The sequence below is a fragment of the Lissotriton helveticus genome, chromosome 4_1 (assembly GCF_964261635.1).
Source record: "Lissotriton helveticus chromosome 4_1, aLisHel1.1, whole genome shotgun sequence".
Taxonomy (NCBI): domain Eukaryota; kingdom Metazoa; phylum Chordata; class Amphibia; order Caudata; family Salamandridae; genus Lissotriton; species Lissotriton helveticus.
The window spans coordinates 244,639,457-244,665,594 of NC_136063.1; the positions used below are offsets into that span (position 1 = coordinate 244,639,457).

At 45.1% G+C, this 26,138-nt stretch overlaps 1 long non-coding RNA gene across 17 annotated transcripts in view; it reads right to left on the reverse strand.

Annotated features, from left to right (window-relative positions):
* Nucleotides 1-26,138, reverse strand: part of LOC144828501 (uncharacterized) — a 2,902,672-nt gene that overhangs the window by 129,228 nt on the left and 2,747,306 nt on the right. For 16 of the 17 annotated variants that reach the window (XR_013610467.1, XR_013610466.1, XR_013610460.1 and 13 more), the window contains 2 exons: nt 25,119-25,254; nt 24,217-24,281 (listed from right to left, as the gene is read on the reverse strand). This is a non-coding gene — a long non-coding RNA (uncharacterized LOC144828501). Of the gene's footprint in view, nt 1-23,344; nt 23,468-24,216; nt 24,282-25,118; nt 25,255-26,138 lie in introns of those variants that run through there. The other variant, XR_013610464.1, reaches the window with a different exon arrangement.

Genomic DNA, 26,138 nt, shown 5'->3' on the forward strand with positions numbered 1-26,138 from the left:
TGCGACATTCCTGATGCGTCATATTTAATGTAAGATGCATCATGTCGCAAGGAGTTACAGATACGTCAGAATTTCTGATGTATCTGTAAGCGCAAAATTTGACGCATTGCTGGAGTATATCACAAAAGTGACGCAACTCCAGCAATGCATCCTTTCACATGGGGCAAGCCCCATGTGAAAGGGCCTGCGCCAGTCTTACGCCTGCTGTGAGGCTGGCGCAAGATTTTGACGCAACGGCGTCCTAAAAGTGACGCAGTGAAATCTCATAGATTTCACTGCGTCACTTCTACGACCCTTCCTTGCGCCAATACGCCCCCTTTGCACACATTATACCTGCCGCAGGTATAATGTCGCGCAGGGGATTACAAAGTGACACATCTACCTAGATGCGTCACTTTGTAAATATGACTCAACAAGGTGCAATTTTTACACCACTGGTGCGTCACAAAAAGTGACGCACCGGCAGTGTAAAAGTGACGCATGGCCTCATAAATAAGGCCCTCAGTCTTCTACTCTCACTTTTTCTTTCACTTTCTCTTCACTCCCTTACTCACCTTGTCTCACACTCACTTGTCTTTATCCAGTCTGTATCTCCACTCTTTCCTAAACATTAGTGCTCTTTTCTTACCCTTCCACCCCCCGTTCCTTTACTATATTTTCTTCACTTATCCTCATTACCCATGTTCACTCTCCTTCTCCTCACTCTACTTACCCACACTCACTTTCTTTCAGTCCCCCTACTTCATTTCCCTTCCCCTCTCATCCCTTTCTTTGCTTTCTCACTCATTTTCCTCTTCTCTCTCACTGCACTCCACTTCAGTTACTCTTTTTGAATTTTTTAAGAATACAGCTCTTTTTTGAGAATTGGAGGTAGTTCTAAAAATAACTTTTTTTTTCTTCTTTTTTCGTTTTTTTCTCAACAAAAACAAAAACAGGGAATGGAAAACAGCTCAACAGGAGCAAAAAAAAAAATCAAAATTAGGGCTGGGGACGGCAGCGGTGGTTCTCAATTGCTCGAGCAATGATCAAAATACTTTCTTACCCGTAACAAAGTAGGGCATCACAATGTTTGCATTTGATGGAGGCCTCATTAAAAACAGGCTTAATATTTGGGATCAGCTGCTCTGGTCGCCCCCTCACCGATGCAGTTGCTCCTCCAGTTGAAGTAGAGGCACCATCCCTTGGAGCCTCTCGTGCCAGAGCCCTGACACTCTCCTGGGCATAGTTCTGGGGGTGCCTCCTTTTGACGTGCCGAATCATAGTAGAATTACCAAAACTGTACTTCCTTCTGGGGTCTCCTCGGGAAAGTACAGTCTGGCAGATCTTACACTCCACTTTTGGAGCATTTACTTTTTTAAGTCCCTCAGGTATATCAAAAAATGTCCAGATGAAATGTTCTTTCGCCTTCGGCTGAGGAGGCTCTTCATCTATGAAACCATCTGACTCCTCACTGCTGCTGGATGCTCTGGCAGCCATTCTATCCACAGATTGTTAGCAGAGAAAAAAAGAGGTCTTGCTCTCACCAAAGTGAAAGAAGAAGTGAAGGAAAAGGGTGGGGTTTTCATTCTTTGGAAAAAAATCTGTTAGCAACAATGAAAATTGTTATTTTAAGGTCACATGACTTGACGCGCTTACGCTACGCGCACCAGAGCGCTTCCGGGGGCGCTCACGCGGCGCGAACGTAGGCGCGTCCAGGGGCGCTTACGCGGCGCGCCTGAGTGACGTTTTGGTAGCTTTACGGAAATGCAAAATCATTTTCATTCGGAAAATCAAAAATACTGCTTTATAAGTATGGTACAGAATGTCTTGCATTATTATTTAGTTTTCATACATATTTTTTTTTACGAACGCAGAAATAGCGCTCTCGCTGTGCTCTCAGGAGAGCTTATCGGTGCGCGCACCCTGAGCGCTCCAAGTCAAAATGATACGGGTAAGCTTACCGGTGCGCGCACCCTGAGCGCACCAGGAAAAAATGATAAAAAAAATATATATACATTGAACAAATCATTTAAAAAAATATATATATATTATTTATAAAAAACAGCTAATAAAAAAAAGAAACGTAGGTTACAAAGTCGATATACAAAGGAATTAGCTTTAAAAAAAACTATGAAATTCACTGAAAAAACCATAGGTTTCACAAACGTTATAGTTAGGAATTAACATTTAAAAAACCTTTGAAATTCACTGAAAAAACCATAGGTTTAACACTCGTTATAGTGAGGAATTAGCATTTAAAAAACCTTTGAAATTTACTGAAAAAAACATAGGTTTCACACCAGTTATAGTTAGCTGAACATTTTACTCATACAAAACCATTGAAATTCCCACGTTATAGTTAGTTGGACTCACTATAACTCGCGCGCCCGCAATCCACTGCTGATGACGTCACATATTACATCATTCATGACATGGTCAGTGACATCACTGATGACATCACTGATGACATCTCAAATGACATCACTGATGACATCACTGATGACATCTCAAATGACATCACTATTTGATTTAAATATTTGGCTGACTTTGTTAAACACAAACAGATAGATGTGGTACACCTCACTGAGTGACTTGTCCTACTACTAGTACTGTCAGTCTCTCATTTTAGTCCATTATTATACCTCCTCCAAAATTATTTTCTTTCCTGTGATTGATGTTTAAGTTAGGCACAGCGATGGCTGCATGACGAATCCGATGCAGGTTGGGTTTCTGAAGTGAATGGAGATGCCATGGTTGTGGTGGTAGTAGTAGACACTGGCAGTAGCAGTTACAAAAAAAGAAAATGAGACAGTCAGTCACCTGAGAGAGACTCTGGGAGGAGTAGTAGAGCGAAGTAAATAAAACACAATGGTGGTGGGGACAGCCTAGTTACACACTGTAGTTGTGTCGAGTGAGTCACTTAACACAATCATAATTTGTAACCTTTGCTTCTGTGTGGTAGGATGTTGCTGATGAATCCAATCAATGCTGGCAATTAATTATGATGTATTAGGTCCCTTTGGAAAATAAATTGGCTGGCACATAGACTGAGCGTGGGTGGGAAGAAGATCCTCGCCCTGCCTTTAAACTGAATTAGTGTTGCTTTAACCACATCTGCCCCAGCAAGCATGTGATCAATTGTTGGTGTACATTTAATGTAGTCACATCACACCTCAATATAAATCACACAGCCCAGGGGAGAGGGTTAGGACTTGATGAATGGATGGGGGAAAAGTTTGACAAAGCAAAGCAGTACGCATGGACCCAACAAAAGCAAAACACAATCTTGCCAGACGACCATGATCTTATCCAATAAATCTATAAAGGGAGAAACAGGAAATGCACGCATGATGATGATGAAGATAACTTGATGGTTAATGATAATGAGTAGTACTTACTAACTGCTACTAAACAATTAGACAGTACAGGGCAGCAGTATATTAATATTAATTTTGCCTTGCCTGGCTGTATGCCCTCAGAGAGACCCAAATTACATGTTGTACCGGGCTTACTTTTAAAGATATTTGGAGAGGCTATGGCGCCGCAGTTACAGCCCTAACGATAAGACAATTTATAAAAATGCCCTTTCCTATTATAAAAAGCTGATAATCTCAGAAAAGAGCTCTTACTACTCATCTCAAATAAACCAGGCAAACAACTCGGTGGGCCAACTATTTCAAGTCGTCACCCTACTGTCTAATCCTCCGGCCCCGCGCGTGGAAGGTTCTCAGGCTCTTTCAGACACTTTGGCTAACTTTTTTGAGACGAAAGTCAGTTCCATCTTCTCAACCTTCTCTCACAATTCTACGGCTCCCCCACCTAAAGCACTTCTTACTCCCAAAGCACCAACATTTACAGCCTTTGAACCAACCACCCAGGAACACATCCAACAACTTGTGGCCCGCATGAAATCGGGCTCCCCTTTGGACCCATGCCCGCCCATGATCCTGAATCGCATCCCGGAAGCCATCGCACCTGCCCTAACCGCAATCTGCAATACAATGTTCCTAACAGGTACCTATCCATCTGTCTGGAAGGAGGCCATTATTAAGCCTCTTCTAAAAAAAACATCCCTGGACCCTCTACTCCCTGCCAGCTATAGACCTATTGCCTGCCTCCCATTCCCGGCCAAGATATTTGAGAAAGTTATGAACACTCAACTTTCTTCATTTATTGAGGATAACAACTTACTGGATGAAACCCAATTTGGGTTCAGGAAAGGCCACGGAACAGAGACAGCGCTGCTTAAAGCTGCAGACGAGATAAGGGCCACAATGGATAAGGGAGGATCAGCAGTTTTAATACTCTTGGATCTCTCCGCGGCCTTTGACACGGTCGACCATGTCACTCTGATCGACCGTGTCTCGGCACTAGGAATCAAAAACAAAGCCAAAGAGCTCTTAATCTCGTTCCTGAAAAATAGGCCTCAGACGGTTAAAATGGGCAACTATACTTCCCAAACCTTTTACCTCCCCTGCGGAGTACCACAGGGCTCCTCGCTAAGTCCAACGCTTTTTAATATCTATGTCGCGGACTTAGCGAGGGTTATAAGAACATATGGAATTGCCCTGACAACCTATGCCGACGATACACAGTTGGTGTTATCGGTACACAATAACGGTACGGCGGTGGCAGCTAACTTTCTAATTTCTAATTTCTAATTTCTAATTTAAAACACTTGTAGAGCGCGGCGTACACCTTGCGGTTTCTTGGCGCTGGAGGTTCAGAACTGAGGGAGAAAGACCAAGGAAGGGTGGAATAAGTATTAGGCGGGGAAAGCCTGGCTGAAGAGGAACGTTTTCAGGTCTCTACGGAAAGAGAGATACTGAGTAGCAGAACGGAGGTTGTCTGGAAGTGAGTTCCAGAAGATAGGAGCCAGAGTTGAGAAGTTAGAACCGCCCCATTTTTTGCGTGAGAAGCGGGGGATCTGAAGAAGGGATTTGGAGGAAGACCGAAGATTTCTAGCGGGGACATAGGGTTTAATTAGTGAGGCGATGAAGGCGGGGGCAGTGCCCTGGCGGGCCTGAAAAACCATGCATCCTATCTTGAAGAGGGAGCGTTGTTTCACGGGTAGCCAGTGAAGCTCTTTTAGAAGGGGGGTGGAGTGGTGATAGCGTGGAAGGCCGTATATCAGCCTGGCCGCCTGGTTCTGGATGGTTTGGAGTCTACGCAGGCTATACGCTGGAATGCCATGATAGAGGGCATTGGCGTAGTCCAAACGTGAGATGACCAGGGCGGCTATGATAATCTTAAGTGCCTGGGGAGAGAAGAAGCGGGAGACAGAGCGGATAGTTCGGAGAGTGAGGAAACAGGAGGAAACCACGGAACTAATTTGTGAGTGAAGAGTGAGCTGATTATTCATTTTAACACCCAGTGTCTTGACCACAGTGGAGGGGGATGGTGCCGGGCCAAGAGAGGGGGGCCAGAAAAGAGAATTCCAGGGGCTGGATGAACCACCAGTAAGAACCAACTCGGTCTTGTCGGGGTTCAGTTTAAGGTGGTTGTGGTTCATCCAGTCCCTGATGAATGTCATAGTCGACTGAAAATTAGAGACCGAGAGAGGAGAGGGGGACAGATCAAAGATGAGCTGGAGGTCATCCGCATAGTTATAAACAGTGACCTCCAGCTGCTGGAGTGCATAGATAAGAGGAAAGATATAGAGATTAAAGAGTAACGGAGAGAGAGAAGAACCCTGGGGAACACCACAGGTGACAGGGAGAGTGGTGGAGGTGAAATCGCCCAGACGGACCGCCTGAGTGCGGTCCCTCAGAAAGGAGGAGAGCCAGACCAGAGCTGATCCCCCGATACCAGCCGCCTTGACACGGGCAAGTAGGATGGTGTGGTCCACCGTGTCAAAGGCGGCGGAGAGATCGAGGAGGACCAGTGCCTGGCGGTTGTTATCATCCATACCCTTTCTGAGGTTGTCCAGGACTGAAACTACGACCGATTCGGTCGAATGCCTAGGGCGGAATCCTGCCTGGCGAGAGGCCAGCCCCCCATTCGCCTCGGTGTGAGCGCTCAGTACCGCGGTGACATGGCGTTCCATCACCTTGCCCAGGAAGGGCAGCAGGGAGATGGGGCGAAAGTTAGCCGAAATGGACGGGTCCGCTCCGGGTTTCTTCAGCAGAGGTACTATAGTGGCGGCCTTGAGTGCAGGGGTCACGACACCCTGAGCCAAGGAGCTATTGAGAAAGGCGATAGGGGGATCAGGGCAGCTAGAGTATATTTGCTGTAGGATGCGTGCGGGGCAGACGTCCGCCGGAGACCCCGACTTAACTTTAGGGAGTATTGCCAGAAAAGATTCCTGAGTAAAGGGAGGGATGAAGGTGAGAGGGTTTAGGACAGTGGGGGGGGAGGGATCAACAAAAGCAGAGGAGGGTGAAGGGATATTGGCCTTGATAGTTGTGATTTTGTCCAAGAAATAGTGGTTAAGTTGATCACAGAGGGGCTGGGAGGGAGGGATTTGGGACGAGGTTCGGTCCGAGAATGCCAGGTCATTCACAATGCCAAAGATTACCCTGGGTTTGTTATCGGCCGACGTTATTTTCGTAGAGAAGTGGTCGGTTTTTGCAGCCAGAATTGCTGTTTTATATTTAGCCAGTGATGCCAGGAAGTGAGTTTTAGATGAAAGGCTATAATCTTTCCTCCACTGCCTCTCCGCCCGTCGGGTGCTCAGTTTGAGTTCTTTTAGGTGGTCATTAAACCATCTATTGGAGTCCTTGAGTCGACGGATTGAAATGCGACGTAGGGGAGCCACTGAGTCACAGCCTCCCGCCAGCCAGGTGTTTATGGCCTTGGCTTGAGAGGCAGATGATAGGCCAGAGAAGGAGGGAATGGAATTACGGAGCAGGGAGGTCAAGGAGGGGAGATCGAGCCTGTTCCAGTTCCGTGCCCAGGTGTTTTTGGCACGCGGTGTTCTGGAAATAGGGTTGTGGAGGATGGAGAAGGAGATGAGGGCATGGTCGGACCAGGGGCATGGAGAGACAGCCACCGAGGCCAATGGAAGGTTGAGCGACCAGACCTGGTCAAGTGTGTGCCCGTGGGAGTGAGTGGGGTCAGTTATATGTGGGGTGAAGTTGAAAGATAGTAAGGATTCTGTAAATTCCTTTGAGGCCGGGCACTCGTGTGGGTCAGCGGGCCAATAATTAAAATCCCCCAGCACCAAGACCGAGGCGTAATTGACCACCAGATTGGCCAGTAGGTCTTGAAAAGCTGGTAGAAATGAAGGTGAAGGCTGGGGAGGACGGTACACAAGAAGGCAAGTGATGGGAGGGGAGGATAGGAGGGAGCGGACTACTAAGAAGTCAGCAGGGAGCATAGGGGGAAAAGGAAGTGGTTGAAAGTGCAGATCGGACCTGGCGATTAAGGCTACCCCACCGCCAGCCCTGCCCGCCGGGCGATCGGCACGTAGGGCCACGTAGGAAGGCGGAAGGGTAGCCAGGAGAGCGGGGAGGGAGGAGTCGCAGTACCAGGTTTCGGTCAGGAGCAGTAAGTCTGGTTTCTCAGAATCGAGTAGGACGTACAGCGCGTGTTGGTGCTTGACCGCTGACCTGGTATTAAGTAGGATGACAGATAGTGCTGGGGTCGTGGGGCAGGGATCGACGAGGGGGGGGCAGGGTGACAGGGGGGTGCGTAGCGGGGGAAGCGGAGATGTAGGGAGGGTAGGGGCAAGGCCTAGTGCAGAGACGAGTCTATGGACGGAATCCGGGAGAGGCCAGGGGCCTTGGAGGGCGACGAGGTCCTTAGACGCGTAGGACAGAATTTTGGCATAGTGACGTGCCCCTGGCCCCGTCCGGCCGCGGACGGGCGCAGACGGGCTTGACTTATGCGCGACTTCGGCGCGAAGTCGGCGCTCCCGCTGCGCTCGTCCGCTGCGCGTACTGAAATGACACATTGTTATAGATGGCCGTAAGGGCGGGAAGGGGGCGTGGCCTGAAGGTGGGCGTGGCCAGCCGGCAGGAGGGCGTCACGTGAGCGCTTGATCCGCTACACGGAGCCCTCGAGGTGCAACAGAGCAGATAGCAGCAAATAAAGTTTTAAAATCACAATATTACACAGTAAAAAGAGAGCGTCTCCCGGCTTTCCGCCTCAGGAGATGTGAACCCAGCGAGCGCTCGAGAACTGGCGCTTAAGAAGGGCGGGAAGGGGGCGTGGCCTGAAGGTGGGCGTGGCCAGCCGGCAGGAGGGCGTCACGTGAGCGCTTGATCCGCTACACGGAGCCCTCGAGGTGCAACAGAGCAGATAGCAGCAAATAAAGTTTTAAAATCACAATATTACACAGTAAAAAGAGAGCGTCTCCCGGCTTTCCGCCTCAGGAGATGTGAACCCAGCGAGCGCTCGAGAACTGGCGCTTAAGAAGGGCGGGAAGGGGGCGTGGCCTGAAGGTGGGCGTGGCCAGCCGGCAGGAGGGCGTCACGTGAGCGCTTGATCCGCTACACGGAGCCCTCGAGGTGCAACAGAGCAGATAGCAGCAAATAAAGTTTTAAAATCACAATATTACACAGTAAAAAGAGAGCGTCTCCCGGCTTTCCGCCTCAGGAGATGTGAACCCAGCGAGCGCTCGAGAACTGGCGCTTAAGAACTTTCAAGAGGGTATGCTGGCAATAAGTTCCTGGATGTCATCCAACTGTTTGAAATTAAACTCTGACAAAACAGAGGTGATGACATTCTGGAACTTACAACCCATCTGGTCCCCGCAGTGGTGGCCAACACAAATGGGTACCCCCCCCCTGCCGGTGACTAAGGTACGCAACCTGGGGGTAATCTTCGACAACAAGTTGACTTTCCTCCATCACGTCAATTCAGTGGTATCATCAGCCTTCTTTATCTTAAAATGAATAAAGAAACTGCTCCCATACCTACCTATAACTACGGGGAATACACTTGTGAGTACACTGGTGTTCTCGCGAATAGACTACTGTAACTCACTCCTACTGAACTCCCAAGAAAAAATTCTCAACAGACTGCAAACCGTGCAAAACGCTGCAGCCAGAATCCTTTTGAAAATTCCTAGATTTACCTCGACATCTCAGTATATCAGACAGCTGCACTGGCTACCTATCAGGAGCCGCATCAAGTTTAAAGCTTTATGCATAGCTTATAAAGCCACCAATAAGCAAGGACCATTATACCTACAAAAAGCTTTTTCCCCGCCTGAGTACCCACGAACTCTACGTTCAGCATCAGCTCATTTGCTGACAGTCCCACGGACAAGAAGGTCCAACTGGGGAGATAGATGCTTCACTACCTCAACAGCTAGACTCTGGAACACGTTACCACTTCATATAAAAACTGCTCCTACACTTCTGCAATTTAGAAAGAAACTCAAAACGTGGTTGTTCCCACTATAAGCACCTCTGTCCACCTTTCTGAGAGAGTCCTGCAACACTAGCGCCGAGACACCCGCCAGGGTATTTGTGCGCTTTAAAAATTGAATAAATAAATAAATAAATAAATAAAGATAGCAAAGAAAATTATTGTAGGGATCATTTAGCAAATAAACAACAACAGCACAACACACAGTTGTAATGATTGAAGAGAAAAAAGGAATCAAATTCATTAAAAGACGAATGATCAATGATACTAAAGATACTGTATTATCCTGGTCAAATTCTGGAGTTGAATCTTGTCATTCCTCTTGGTCCTCCCTTCCATGGACACTACGCAGAACAATCTTGGGTGCCACTGCCTGATTGATGCGGATTGATAAGGTAAGTGTGAGTTGTTTCTCCCAGTATAGCACAGGGTAAATGCCGGCCTGTAAGTGTAGATGGAAATACAAAAGGGTATTGAAAAATCAATTAATAAAAAAAAAGCATCAATTACGGTGGAGTGCAAGAAGAGAAGAGAGAACACTTTCAGACTAAGGCGGCTTGGATACATCGTGTCTACTCTTCTGTTTACGGCATTAGGCTACAATAACAACAGGACAGAGCACGTCCACGGCACCGGGCCGTGACCCAACCTCCATTTAGCTTAAATTTTGACAGAGCCAGACAAAGGCATATACAGCAACCTAGCATTTTCAAAATTAAGTGACTAAATCAATGCGACGCTGTCAGTCATACCACTACACTTGACTTCACCACTACATGGACATGTAGATCTGCTGTCGTTCTTGTTGGATTGTTGTGTTTACCTTTTATGCCACTTCATGAAACGCAGTTATTCCATCAATCATCTCCGATCCAACTGACTGACTGCGTGCAAAGATAGTATGGTCATCATCATGGTGTGGTTCATGTTGTCCAACTCCAACTCAGTCTGTAGTGACTCCAATTAAGTCCATATTCCATATTAAAAAATTGCAACGGATATTGGCCTGCTGCACCTGCAGTAGTAGGAGTACAATGTGGTTATCATTAAACAACGAGGAAACATTGACTGTCACTTGAGTCACTTTTATTTTGTAGATTAACTAGTAGAGTTCGACTTCATGCACATTGGCTCAGAGTCAGCAAGCATCCAATGCAATGCATGCCATCATTCATTAATCATTATCTGTCTTGCTCTTCTCTTTGGCTGTCAGATCAGATGCCTAGTTCTGGCGGGTGTGTTTTTTTTCTAATGAGGCAGTGGCCTCATTACTCCACATTCATTTTGAGTGTTGTTAGTTGCTGTCTCGGTTTTCTTCTTATTCATCTTTGGCACTTTGGTTCACATGGTCAGCGCTGTGATGGGCCGCGGCCTGGGTAGCGGTCATTGAATTGGCAGAAATATCTGCAAGTTTCTTCGAAGAGTCTTGTCTTTCTCTGCCAAGTACCTTCTGTCCTGACAGTGATGAGCTTTGGATACCTGCCAGTGCAGAGGCTGTAGCCTTCTGACAGTGATGAGTTTACTTTTGGATGCCTGTCCAAGTTCTGACAGAGAAGAGTTGTGGATGCCTTCAGACAGAGGAGGTAGCCTTTGGACAGTGATGAGTTTTAGCTCGGAAACAAAACAGAGGATATCTATAGTCATGTTTCACTTCTTATGAAGGGACTGTTAGAGGCAACATTTCTTGTACTATTCTATATCTCCATCCAATGTCTGGCTTGATGGAAATGTATATAGGGCGAGTCAGGAAGTTGGAGCAGGACTCTGAGGAGTGGAGGGGACAGTTAAATGCACAGACGTGCAACTCCAATAGGGAAATATAAAGAGAAGATGGTGGTGATGGATTTGTTGTGATTGGATTTGAACCAGGCCCTCGTCCCCAGCCGACTGGACTATGGGAACGCCCTGTACACAGGAACCACAGCCAAACTACAGAAACGACTCCAGCGCATACAGAACACCTCCGCACAACTCATCCTCAACATCCCTCGCCGCAGCCACAAAACACCCCACCTGAGAAATCTGCACTGGCTTCCCGTCAGCAAGAGGATCACGTTCAGGCTCCTCACCCACGCACCCAAAGCGCTCCACAACATGGGCCCCGAATACCTCAACAACCGCCTCTCGTTCTACACCCCCACCCGCTAGCTCCGCTCCGCCAGCCTCGCCCTCGCCATTGTCCCACAGATCCGCAGAACCACAACCGGAGGAAGACCGTTCTCCTACCTGGCCGCTAAGACATGGAACTCCCTTGCCGCACACCTACGACTGACCCAGGACCACATCACCTTCAGGAAGCACCTCAAGACCTGGCTATTCGAGCAGTAACAGCACCCCCCTCCCTTCAGCGCCTTGAGACCCTCACGGGTGAGTAGCGCGCTCTATAAATGCATTGATTGATTGATTGATTGAACCAGAAAGACAGATACACACACTAATAAAGGAAGGAAGAAAGTAACAATTGGAAAGCCTAGTTGTCAGGATAGAGGAGCTTGTCCTCAAACTCTGGTGGTTCGGACAGAATAAGTCATTCAACCCACTACTTATGTCATCGAAGTCGCTCTCCTCTTCCTGCTGTGATTCACATGTTTTGTAGTCTGGAGGTATAAAGTGCGGATTCATTTTGATCATGGTCAACCTCTCCACACTTTTGGGTGAGAGACTGGTCCTTTTCAAAGTTACAATGGCACCAGCAGCACTGAAAAGAAGCTCGTAAAAGACACTTGCGACAGGGGAAGCCAGATACTTTATCACCAGCCTGCTGAGCACTGTCCATTGGCTTCATTTCCCATACCAATACACCAATGGGCTTCGATCCCTGAAGACTTCTGTTGGGTCATCCAGATAGGCGTGGACCGTCCGCTCAATGCTCAGGGGTGCTCCGATGTGCTCGGCCTCTTTTGCCTTTGCATCAGCACTGGACTTACCCTACCCCTGCGGTAGAAACCAATCAGTTGCTGATTGTACTGTGGATGAACCTGTTCTTGCTGTTATTGATGTTATTGGTAGTGTTGATGTCGGTGACTGCTGGGAGGCAAATGCACTGCCCTCAGGCTCAGAAGTAGAACTTGACTCTGGAATCTGCTCTGTAGTACTTGTTCTGGCCTGGGGCGGGGGGCCTCTAATTACCAGCTGTTCGTTTTCAAAGTCAATGGCTTGCTCAGCTATCAAAATTTTGTACTTGGAAACATCCACTTCTGAAAAAGGAATTACTGCCTTACTGTTAAGAAATACCTTGTACCGTGGATCCAAAATTGTGGCAGTCATGTAATGTGGATGTTACACAATGGTATTTTGAATCCTTGTATTGTCAGATAAGCGAACGGCTAAGGAGTCCGCCAAATAATATGCATCTTGTTTGTCATCCACACCTGCGTATGTTTCAGACACCTCCTTCAGCTGTTGTTCTAGCATGTGCAACAATGGGATAGCTAGACCCTTAGTACAGTCCTCCCTGCTGGATTCACGTGTGAAGACCTCAAAAGGAAGTAGCACCTCTGTCAGGCATTTTACGAGGTCCCATTGGCCCATCTCAACGGTCATGCCTTTCACAGTAGGATCCCCTAATCTTTTCATGGCATAAGGATTGAGGAGTATGTACTGCTCAAACAGACGATCAAGCATGTAATAAGTTGAGTTCCAACGTGTTGGCACCTCTTGGATGAGTGCTTTGACTGGCATTTTATACTCATGTTGAAAGACCCTCAGCTGCTTCCGAGCTTTAAAAGAATGGCTGAAATGTGTGCATATTCTTCTGCAGGTGGCCAGTAAGTTGCTGACTTTGTATACATTTTTTAGAAAGCCTTGAACAACAATGTTAATGCAGTATGCCAAACACAAGACACTGAAATAGGCACCATCTTTCATGGCCCTAACTACATTACTGCCAATGTCCGTGGCAACAAAACCAATGTTAAGCCCTTTTGGGTGCAGCCGCTCAAAGACCTTGCTGTTAAACTCCTCCAAAATGTTTGCAGCAGTATGAGATTTCTCCATGGCAAATATGGCTACCGTTGCATGTTTGCGAGTGGCATGAAAAATCTTAGCAGCATCAACACCAGCAGATATCTGTTCTCTAACCCCCTCAAAAGAGATCCAGTGTGCAGTGATGCACATGTAATCAGTGGTTTGGCAACTGGTCCACATGTCGGTTGTCAGGTGGACACTATGAACAGCACTCTGCTTCAAGGCTTTTTCAAGCAATTCCAGCACGTCGTGATGTGGTGCTGGAACAGCAGCTCGGGCAAAATAGTAGCGGTTGGGAACCCATTTTGGGCAGATGGCTGTCATAAATTCCCAAAAACCTGCCCCTTCAAAAAAATAAAAAGGGAGAAGGTCCAGTGCTAACATTTTAGCCAGCTTCGCATTGTACAAGCATGCTATTGGGTGGTTGCGTTCGTACTGCCCCTCCCCCTAAGCATGCTGATAATGGTAGGCTGCATGGTTTTCCTTAGGCTCAACGACGCACTTGTTTTTATTGAGGTACTCCTTGCTGTCCCAGGCTGACTCTTACTCTTGTGCCACTGAGATGTTGCTGAAGAAGATGTGAGCGATGATAACACTGCACTGCTGGGGACAAGGATACTTTGTGTATCACTACCAGAGAGAATATCTCCCTGTTCTTCCAATTCCACCATGATCGGATCTTCTACTTGTTTATCCCCACCAACACGAATGGTTGCAGTTCTTATGCTGCGAAGGTGGTCCTCCCAGTCGATCAAGTGGTGTTTTTTTAGATGGGTCATTTGGCCTCCGGTACCATAGTTTGTACCAAGCTTACCCAGACTAACAGAGGAATTACAAATGGAGCATTTAGCAATGTTCTCCTCCTTTTCGCTATCCCTAAAGAAGTCCCAAACTGGGGAGCTTAACTTTTGCCTCCTGCTGGAGGTGCCACTTCCAATGCCGGATGAGCTGGAGGGTGTGCGTTGAATTTGACTCTGTACTGTACCACTACCTGCTTCTACTGAGGTGGTGGTTGTGCTGGATGTAGGTCGCTGCCGGGCCTTTGCTAATGCAAATATGGAAGCTGTAGGTCAAATTGGTGTTACCTGTGTTGGAGATATGCGTACTACATCCTTCACAGCTATTTTGGATAGGGTAATAATGTTGGTCTTGATCTCCTCGGCCCGGGAGTGATGTTCCTGATGACTGGCTCATCATCATCCTGCTGTTCTACATCGACCACCTCCATAAGTGTAAGGCTTTCTGGAACCTTCCTTTTCCCTAGCCTGATCTTGGGAAGGGTCTCCCTCTCAGAGTTTGTGGCTTCCAAGTGGCATATAGATCATCAGAAGGGGGGCTTGGCGAAGAACTTGATGGACTAACTCTCCTTTTCCTTGCTGGAGATTTGGAAGACAATGGATCGTCTGAATGAGTGGCTTCTTCTTCTTCTTCTGTTGCATGAGACAAAATTTCCGGAACTGCCCCTACTTCGGGAGGAACAACAACTACTATTGTGGGCGGTGGTTCCGGCTGTTGTTGACCACTTATATGATGTGCTTCCTCCTGCGTTGATTGGGTACTACTTTGAGATAGCGATAAGTTTATCTCCGGCTCAGTATCACTGCTTTGCACCATTAGGCTGGCTATATCTTTTACACACTCATGTGCTTGGGCCTAGGTTGGTGGGTTGGGCCCACTGATGCGAAGGGGCTGCCCCTAGCTTGCCCCCGGACACGGCTGCTGCAGGCGTAATTTTTGTTTTCCCAAAAAAGGTGTTGGGGGAACAGCAGACTTAAGTGTCACTTCCTTCTTCTGTTCCTTCTTCTCAGCAACTTGCTTGGTCTTGGAGGACCTGGTACCTGCTTTTTTGGGCCCATCTTCTTAGGATGTCAGGAGCACTCAGTTGCACAAGTTGCAGAGATGTCTGGTGAGGGCACACGTTATGTTGTGTACAGCAGCAGGACGTATGTCTGGCAGCATAACAGGCGATGATGACACACCTTCTCCTCAGTCTTTTTTGCACCTAGAAGCAAAAAAAGCCAGAAGAACATCAGTCAAACAATAGTACAATCAAACTAATATAATATATAACTTAGTGTGTGGTGGTCACAATTATTAAATTTTAGTAGCTCATTGAACAGAACAACAGTGTAGCCATTTATGAGACTTTGACAACAAGGCCAGGGCTTTCCTGTGTACACTCAGGAAGAATAAGAATAGCAAAGAACAAAAACAAAAATGTAGTGGAGTCTGTTTGGCCTACATGTGTGCATCATGTGGGATGGATCATGGATGCAGCGTCAGGGAGCTGCAGCTGGCAAGGGGGATGGATTTATAAGCAGTAAGACAAGAGGAACAATGGAAGTACACGCAGGCATATGTGGCAAAAATAGCACACTACTAACTGCCACCACAAAATGGCCCCCAGCCACATGGTCACTCACAGGCACAAGGCACGGCAAACAATGAGCTCAAGCAGGCCTATATGGCCAGACAAAGGATGCCTGATAAACAACACAGTTTTAATGCAAAAACGAAAATCCACATGGCTAAAAACAGGTTGGAAAGTTACACAACAACAACACACACATGCAAAAAAGGCATTTATTTAACACACCCAAAAACTGAAATACACTCCCAAAAACCCCCACATTTTCCAATTCAATCCAATGCCGTCCATGCCCTAAATGAAATTTAACAGACAACACAGAAACAGTTGTTTCATGCACCCATGAGTACATCTGGGCCTACTGACTGCAAAAAGGCCTAGCTAAAACACACCCAAAAAAGTGAACTGCCCCCCAAAAACACATTTTACAATTCAATCCAATGCCATCCATGGCCCTAAAGGATGTTTAGCAGACTAGGCCACAAGCTTGGAGGCCTTTGGCAAAAGCACAGTAGCTGGTCCCACAAAATGGCCGCCACCACATGGCCAGGCCACCCACAATAACACAAAAGTGAAACAGGCAATACAGGCCTATTGCAAAAGCACACTGTCTGGATGGCTCCACAAAATGTCAACTAGCGACCCACAACAAAAAGAAATAAAAGACAGACAATGCAAGCATATGGCAAAAGCACACTTCCTGCCTTCACAAAATGTTCACCACACACAACAACAAGAAAAGGAAGACAAGACAGACAATGCAGGCCTATGGCCAAAGCACAATGGCCGCTTCACAAAATGGCCGCCACCCACTTGCCCAGGTCACCCACAATAATAATAACAAGAAAGTGAATACAAAGGACAGGACCAGGATGTTGGAGACTCTGGAAAACTTCCTCATTTTTTAAAATAAATTGTAGACAAAAAAAATGACTCCTTGCTCCTTGCTCCTTGCTCCTACAGCCAAATGACAACCTGAGGAGTTTTTTTGAGAAAAATGAACAAAATCATAATTTTCGAGAAGGTTTTATGCTGCTCAAGAGATATTCTTCGCCAGATTGCAAAACCTGCGTGTTCGGCATCGCAATCTTCACAAAAACTCGGAATCGCTCGGGCGAAAACGCATATTGAGCGCGCAAAGAAGAAAAAAGTGTAAGGCGGGATTCTCGCGCAGTGCGAAGTTGCCAAAACACCGCAAGCTGAACGCCCAGGGTTACCTACTGGCTGAAAAGGCCTATTTATTTAACACACACCAAAAAACTGAAAAACCACCCCAATAAACACATTTTGCAATTCAATCCAATGCCATCCATTATGTTAAAATTCAACAGACAACACAGAAACAGTTGTTTCATGCACCCTGGCCATAAATGACTACCTCTGGGCCTACTGGCAGACAAGGCCACAAGCTTGGAACTCTATGGCATAAGCAAGCACACTGCCTTGCTCTATAAAATGGTCGCCACCCACATGGCCAAGCCACCCACAATAACAAGAAAGCAAACACAGACAATGCAGGCCTTGTTAAATAACGGTCCTCAGGATCGGTTTGTTGTTTAGTGTGACCACCTCTAGATCTAACCAACGCCTGAATTGCCGTGATGGCACAGAGCATTGGGAGGATCAAGCGGGGGAAGAAGGGTTGGAAGGGGGGAAGGAAAAGAAGGGAACAGCGGGGAGGGAGATCTGAAAGACACAAAGAAACAGGATACAATGAGAACACTAACTCTCTTGAGATGCATAACACATTTCCTTACATCATATATTACTATCTAATTCCATCTACCTGTAAAGGAAAATACATAATCGTTTATGTGCAGAGCTGCCTGAATGAGCTGTGGATTGCTGGTGTATCACTACATAAATACAAAAGGATGGTAACATGTGAACATAGTTGTCAACACACATAACGAACACCACAAGGTCCCATAAGATTCACCCTCACGCAGCATTGAACATACCCATGTCTAAACTCCCAATCGCATCACAGGGGTAGAGTGTAGCGGCTACCACTCAATAGGAACCCCTATTAAATAAAGGAGTTATGGACAAAAGGTTGATACACAAGCTACCAATGCTGTCACATCAATACTGGATACGTGCAAAGAAAACACTTCATAAGAGATACTCCAAAAAACCTGGGATCAGGGACTTCCAATATAATACGTCTTATATGGGCCTGTGTGAATCCCAGCATGAATAGACAAAACAAGACTTGTCTGTGTACAGTACGAAATGCAAAACAAATAGGGGAATAGCCCTGTGGATCTCAGAACATCCACTTCCCCGTCGGCCAGCAATACCGACCAAGTTAAATCCAGAAACTGTAAGTAACTGACCCCCAAGTGCAAGGTTCAGCTTGTAACCTATACGCGGTACAGGCCCCTCTAAACTCAGCGGTCCTGCTGAGAACTCAAATTGGTGCAGAGCACCCTTACCGCACCACGGAGAAGACATGAATCGTAGAAGCAGGCAATCCTGGCGTTCGGACTGGAATTCCCGATGCCGAGCCCAGGCTGCAACTTCCTTTTATGCTTCCTCTCGCGAGTTCCCGCTCGCGTCGAGGAGGCTCATGGGATTTATAGTTCTTGGCTCTTGGTCTGCAGGGAAGTGTAGTTCGATCGCGGCGCAATCGTGACAGGCCTATGGCAAAAGGAACCTGCCTGGATGGCTCCATAAAATGGCCGCTAGCCACCCCCAGCAAAAAGAAATGGAAGACAGACAATGCAAGCCTATGGCAAAAGCACACTGCCTGCCTTCACAAAATGGCCACCACCCACATGACCAGGCCACAACAAAAAGAAGCACAAGCCAAGGGGAACAAAGAAAAGACATGCAGGCCTATATGGAAAAAGTAGCACACTACTAACCTACAATCACAAAATGGCCCCAAGCCACATGGCCACTCACAGTCACAACAGGCCATGGAAAACAATTACCTCAAGCAGGCCTATAAGCCCTATATATATATATATGACCAGAGAAAGGTAGCCTGCTAAACAACACAGCTTTAAAACAAAAATGCAAAAACAAAAATCAACAGGGCTACGAAAGGTTGGAAAGTTAGTTACACAGCAAGCACACACACATCCAACAAAGGTATTTATTTATTAACACCCACACCCAAAAAGTGAAATACACCCCAAAAACCACATTTAGCAATTCAATCCAATGACATCCATGCCCTACATGATGTTTAAATTCAACAGACACCACAGAATTATGCACCCATGGGTACATCTGAGCCTACTGGCTGAAATTTCAAATAAAAACAACTAGGACCCTACTGAAACCACAGGACACCGACAACAACAAAAATTATTAAACAATGAAAATTCCCAAAAAATGTAGGTACTAGGTACACTACAAACAAGCCCCAATCAAACAAGTACACCAATTCTACAACTTACTTATAAAATTTCAAATCCAAAAGTCCTCAAATCCAATCCAATGATATGATGAGGCAGACAGACACAGAAAGTGATCCTTCCAGCTCCATAATTTTTTAGAAGGTTTTATGATGCTCGAGAGATATTCATCGCCAGGTTGCAGTTCCTGCATGTTCGGGATCAAGATCTTACCAACACTGCCGCCGGAATTCAGATCGCACGTCCGAATGACGTTTTTCTGTCCGCACACTCTCGCGGGATCGTGCGAGTGGATTCCAAATCTCGTGGCGCACACAAACGGATAGGAAAGCTCGTCGGCGAAAGCAGAATCACGGTAAGTCGTTGCCGCGCACGCAAGAACACATATTGAGTGCGCGAAGAGGAAAAACAGCTATGCTACGTCGCAGATTACGAAGTATTCGGTAACTTCGCGTCCTACGCAAATCACAAAGTTACCGAAACTCTGCAAACTCTGCGAGATTAGCGTAGTTCCCCGCCCAGGGTTAAATTCATTACCACATTTATTGATGTCATAACTACAATTTCACAATTGCTTTATTAACCTCCTTGCTTTCTCAAATTTGCTTGCAAATGCACTATTTTCCCACTCTTTTTCCCCAAAATTAATCCCTGGTGGTGAATCCCCCATACCACCTTATGATGGTCGGGCTTGCGCACTACACTTGCTCTCCACAGGGCACTTATCCAAACTTTCACACCCTACCACTATCAAATGTCACCAGCCACCAATACTAGGGGGAAAAGGACATCATTGTTTTATAAAGGCTGAAAAGACAAAATTAAAGATTTATTCGCTCAGGTAGTAGATCCAATTGAAGATTGTAATTCATTTATAGACCTGGTGGTAAAATTAGACCATATGTAAGAGCAAGAAAAATGGATAAGGGCAGAAATGAGGCAAGAATAATATAGTAGTTCCTAGAGAGGGAAAAATTGAGAACACAAATTTGTCTAAACCAATGCAAATCAGTGGTCAGAAGATTCCTCTGTCAGAAGAGGAACTACAACGTTTTTTTGTGAACACAATTGATGTCTTTAGTATGGTAAAGCAGCCCATATAAACCAAAGGAAGGGCCTAAGACTTCAACCTCTTCCTCTATGTCCTCAGAAAATGCACAGAACCGGTGATTGAGAATTCCAAGTCACTGGGTCCAGTGGATATGTTGGCTCTTCACCAGGGGAATATCAAGGGGAAAGACCACTTTGGCCATTTTCATATCCCAGTGAAATTAAAAAGGAGAGCACGATTCTAAGGTCTCTGTCAACATTTTGTTAGACTCAAGAGCTACAGCCAATTTTAATGGACTCAGATTGTGCTCATAGTCTAGGTGTCCCCATTGTATCCAAACCCTCTTCTGAAACCACATGTACCATGGATGGAAGAGAAATATTATCTGGCCCTGTAGCTTTATGCAAAACACACAAGATGATGGACAGAATGTTGCACAATGGCAAAACATTCACCCCCGGTCTCAGATCTGGGTTTAATCCATCGTTATTTTGCTCACCAAGCCACCCCAGTTCAGACATGGCCATATGCAAATAAGTCTTGACCATGTGCCTCATGGGAACAGTCCAGCCCGAACTGCCAAGCCATGTCTTTCCTGGACCGGAATCAAGCATCCTTGGACCGGTTTCTGGCTATCAGCCGTCTTCAGCAAGGATAGCTTGACTCCAGTGGCTTAGTGAGCAAGGGACCTACGTCTGGGCATACCCTTCCCACATAGGGTGAACAGCAAAACACACAAGATGATGGAAGGAATGTTGCACAATGGCAAAACATTCACCCCCAGTCACAGATCTGGGTTTAATCCATCATTATTTTGCTCACCAAGCCACCCCAGTTCAGACGTGGCCATATGCAAATCAGTCTTGACCCTGTGCCTCATGGGAACAGTCCAGCCTGAATTGCCAAGCCATGTCTTTCCAGGACCGGAATCAAGCATCCTAGGACCAGTTTCTGGCTATCAGCCGTCTTCAGCCAGGATAGCTTGACTCTAGTGGCTTAGTGAGCAAGGGACCCACGTCTGGGCATACACTTCCCACATAGGGTGAACAGCAAAACACACAAGATGATGGACGGAATGTTGCACAATGGCAAAACATTCATCCCCCGTCACAGATCTAGGTTTAATCCATCGTTATTTTGCTCACCAAGCCACCCCAGTTCAGACATGGCCATATGCAAATCATTCTTGACCCTGTGCCTCATGGGAACCGTCCAGCCCGAACTGCCAAGCCATGTCTTTCCTGGACCGGAGTAGCTTTATGTACTAATTCATTAATCTATAAAAGAACATCATGGAGTTATAAAGTTTGACATCTAACCGCTCCCCAGTTGCAAGTTATTCAAGGAATATCTTGGTTATATATACACAACCTGATATTTAGCTGATAAAAGGCTCTCTTACTTTTTCTTCAACTCATTTTAAACAACATTGTATGAATTCCTCTGTAGCATTTAGGGAACACTCTGTAGGTGCTTTAGGAGAATTGCTGGGAATGGTCCCTAAGGTAACATCAAAATCATCTGGATGTTTTTGATAAACAAAAAACCACATTGCTGCCACTTTATAGACCTTTTGATTGCACGATAGACCGACAACCAGAAACCTATGTGCCTTGGATCCAAATGTATGCTTTTGCGTACAAAGAAAACACATTTCTTCAACAATATTTGGATGAGCTGCGTGAAAAAGGTTTTATTCAACCTTCTTGTTATCCAGCCTCCTCTCCTCCATTTTTTTGTGTCAAGAAAGGGGGAAATATAAGAACCAGTATTGATTATAGGGCCTCAATTGGGTGATGATTATCTTATTAGACCAAGTGAAAGATGCAACAGTTTTCACCAAGTCGGACCTTCAAAGAACTTATCATTCGATAAGAGTAAGAGAAGGGATTTGAGTGGAAGACTGTTTTTCATACCAAATTTAGTCTTTTGAATATATAGTTATGCCCTTTGGTTTATGCAACTCCCTTACTGCCTTTCAGTTTTTTATCAATGAAGTCTTATGGGAATTCTTTGATATTTGCGCAGTAGTATATCTAGAGGACGTATAGATATTTTCTAAGGCCAAGAAAGAAAATACAGAACATGTACAAAAATAGCCTAAAGAAATTATGACAACATCAGTTGCACGCAAAAATAGAAAAATGTGTCTTTGGCATAGATGAGGTTGACTTTTTTATTTTTTTATTATATCTGTTAATTGAATAAAGATGGATCATAAAAAAATGAAGCCATGCAGGATTGGAGATGCCCACAATTAGCAAAAGATGCACAGAGTTTTTGGGGGTTTGCAAATGTTTATAGGAGATTCATTAACCCGTTCTCAGCTTTGGTTTGCCCCACCTACCAGTCTGTTAAGGAAGGATGTGCCTTTCCATTGGAAGGAGGACAATGCCTTAAAACTTTGAAATACAAATTAATTACTCCACTAACTCTGAGACACCCAGATCTATCTCAACCCTTTATTGTTGAGGCAGATGCTTCTCGATTAGCTGTGGGATGTATTTTATTCCAAAGGCATAGTAGTACAACACAGTTTTACCCAGTGACTTATTATTCTTGGAAATTAAGTACAGCAGAACTAAGCTACACTGTGCCAGACAGAGAATTGTTAGGAGTTAAGTATGCCTTTGAGGAATGGAGAAACTATTTATTAGGAGCTCAACATACACTCACCATTCTTACTGAAACACTAGAACTAATACGTAGACATTTTTGGTGGCCTAACACGATGAAAGTCGTACATCATTATGTTGCTACCTGTGCAGTTAGTGCCCAGAATAAACAAGGTTACCAAGCAGCAGCAGGATTATTGAAGCCCATACCAGTTACTTCACAACCATGGCACACAGTATCTCTCAACCTCATTGTAGACTTACCTCATACTGCGGAAAGTTATAATACAGTACTGGTTGTGGTAGATCATTTGACTAAGATGGACCAATTTATTTAATTAAAGGGACTTCCATTAGCTAAGAAATTAGTGGAAGTCTTTACACACACCACAGTACAACTACATGGAATTCTATTTATACTTATTTGAGATTGAGGCTCACAGTTTGTTTACCATTTTTAGAATGCAGTTTGTGATCTTACAGAAATAGAAATACGCTTATTATCAAGTCACCACCCTCAAGTAGATGGTCTAATGGAAAGGGTTTATTTGTGTTTAGAACAATACACTTGTTGTCAATTAAATCATGAAAGCTCTTGATGGAATGAAATACTATTGTTTTTTGAGTCTGCTTATAACAACCATATAAATAAGTCCCCAAGTTTTTTGTCTTATCTTTTGTACCTATGGATTCCATCCTAAAATGCTGGATTGTGATATACCCGCATCTTCATCTGTTCCGGTAGCCCAAGCCTTTCAGGAAAATTTGAATAAAACACATCAAAGGGCACGAGAATATTTACATCCTGCAGAGGAAAGGTTAAAAGAAACTTGTAGTACCATTTAGAATCTGTAAAAAGATTAGCCCTGCAGCTTTGAACCTAGAATTGTCTACAATCATGAAGGTGCATCCTGTTCTGAATCTTTGCTCAAAACTGTGACAATGGCAAATTATGTACAAACTGCACCACCCCAAGTAAAGACAATTCTAGACATCAAAATAATGAGAGAACGAATGTACTATCTTGTTGACTACAAGAGATATAGACCTAAAGAAAAATCATGGGACCAGCAGCTATGTACACGCACCCCGACTGGTATAATGATTCCATCTGTAATACCCAGATGAGCCCAGAACGGTGGGAGAGCTTTTGGGTATGGTGTACTGTGATGTTTGCTGCAGTTTGCCCTATTATTGGGAGTGCGCGCTGCTGAAATGGCTCCCAGCGTGTCTCACTGACAGCAAGAGAGAGCGCGGTCTAGTCTCCAAGAGACGCATGCTGGCAGTCCTGCCTTACTCAAGCCTCACAGTAGGGCTCCCCAGATTAATTCAGACGTGCTCAGGAGCCAACACCTCCCAGCAATTAAGGAAGTATTTGGAGATGGTGTTTTGTTTTCCAGCAAGTATTCTGACTACTTTTTACCCAGTAAACATATAGTTTCGGGTTTTTAGTGTCTGTGACTGCTGACCTGGATTTACCATTGCTTGAGAAAAATGCTCAAAGAGTGCTTTTGGTTCCATCAAAACATATTCATACATCTGGGATCCACTTACCTGATTTTACATGTGGAGGTGTTCTTCAATTCTCGTTCCAGGAGGTCATAAGCATTTTGAGCGTCCTGAAAGAAAAAACATTAAAATAAGAAAAGTTAAACAACTGCAAACCACTCTACATACCTGGTAGGGTGCATGTCAATATATATACTTAGAGAATAAATCCCCACCGTTTAGAGATTGCCAGTACACTCTGGAATGCTTACATTATTTATTCTCACAAATACCCCTATGCCAATGGGTTTCTGCTTTTGCCTTGTTCACAGTATGGTTCAAGAGCCGACATAATAATTAACAAAGGACTACAAAAAATGCGCAGTGCAAGAAAAGCAACAGAAAATCTCCACCATCTGAGTACGTACACAGTGCATCTAAAAAGCAGGTAAGAGCTGAAATTGTATATAGTATCACACAATGGACACCATATATTACAAATTTACACAATTACGTTATCATGACCCACTGTGTCATTTAAATGTATTACTGGATGTGATAGAATTTCTGAACAGCTAGCTTGATTCGAGGGACATTGGTGGCCATTTGTCATAGTGCTTTATAAGCTGCATTTCTGTCTCATGAATAATGCAATTAATACAGGAGAGCTCTTGGGACACATATTGCCTATGTATGCAAGAGCATGATGTTTTTGCCATACACCCTTTGTGGTGCTCAGAGAAGAACAACCTTGTAAGCTCAACTAAATAAGGGGTGAATGTAAGTACCCATGTGGGCTTATGACTCTTAAAAAGCGTCACCCTGCTATGTGCGCAGCCTAGCTTTACACATTCCTGGAATTTCACGTGTTTCCATCAACAGAGGCTCATGCCCCCCAGCATAAGTACCATACATGTGTAGTTCAGTATTCCTGCCCATGAAAATTCTGCAGGTTATCTAATGTATACCTGCAATGGATTTTAATAGTGTTTTGTCCATGTTGGCTCATGTAGTCGCAGTTCCTAGCTTGCTAAGTTGATGATCCCAGTGGTAAGGATGCGATGCTCATCTTGCTACTCTCCATAACCCCACAATGCTCAATACCTGCGTGCACAAAATAAAATACAAGAATGTTAAAATACTGCTAAACAAAGAGATATACTAATCAAAACTATAAAGAGAAAAGGTTAAAAGTTAAAAAGCTCTAAAGCTATTCATATCAAATTTCAGACGGTCTTTTAAGTTGGAAATGCACAATATATTTATCCAGTGAGACATGATGTTGCTGGTCTTATCTACCCCAGGTGTACTGATAATTCTTCACTGGAGTTGAGGCCTACATGTGTCAGTGCATCAAAGTCAATTATAACTTGTATTCAAGGACCCTGAGTCTATGTTCCCTGTTGCCACCCTCTCTTGTGATCCTACTGAATCTAACACCACAAGTCAAGACTTTCTCATTCTGAGAGTGTACTTCCTTAAAGTGTGAGGCCATTCTGTAGTGTTCTTCTTTATGCCTTATTGCTCATTTGTGTTCTAAGATTTTTTTCTTAGCTTTATGGGTGGTACTACCAATGTAGTACTTACCACAGGGACAAATAAGACAGTAGATGCAGAAATCAGTATTACAGTCAAAGCTCCCCTTAATTGCGTATTCTCCGTTACCGTTTGGGACCTTAATCTTGGTACAGTTAGCATAGTTAACACAAGCCTTACATATCATGCAGCATGTAAATCCTCTCCTGCCTATATTCACTTAGCCGCTAACCCTTTGTTATGTGATCATATTGCGACTCAGATCATCTTTTAGCAATTTACTTCTCCTGAATGTAATCTGGGGTGTATCTTGTAGGTCTTTATCGGGAGTCTGGTCAGTTCTTAAAATGTGCCAGTTTTTGTTAAAGAGTTTCCTTATTTTGAATGATTGGTTGGAGAATGGTGTGATAAATTTAATCTGGTCACGTTCAGTATCTCTCGTATTTGCTCTG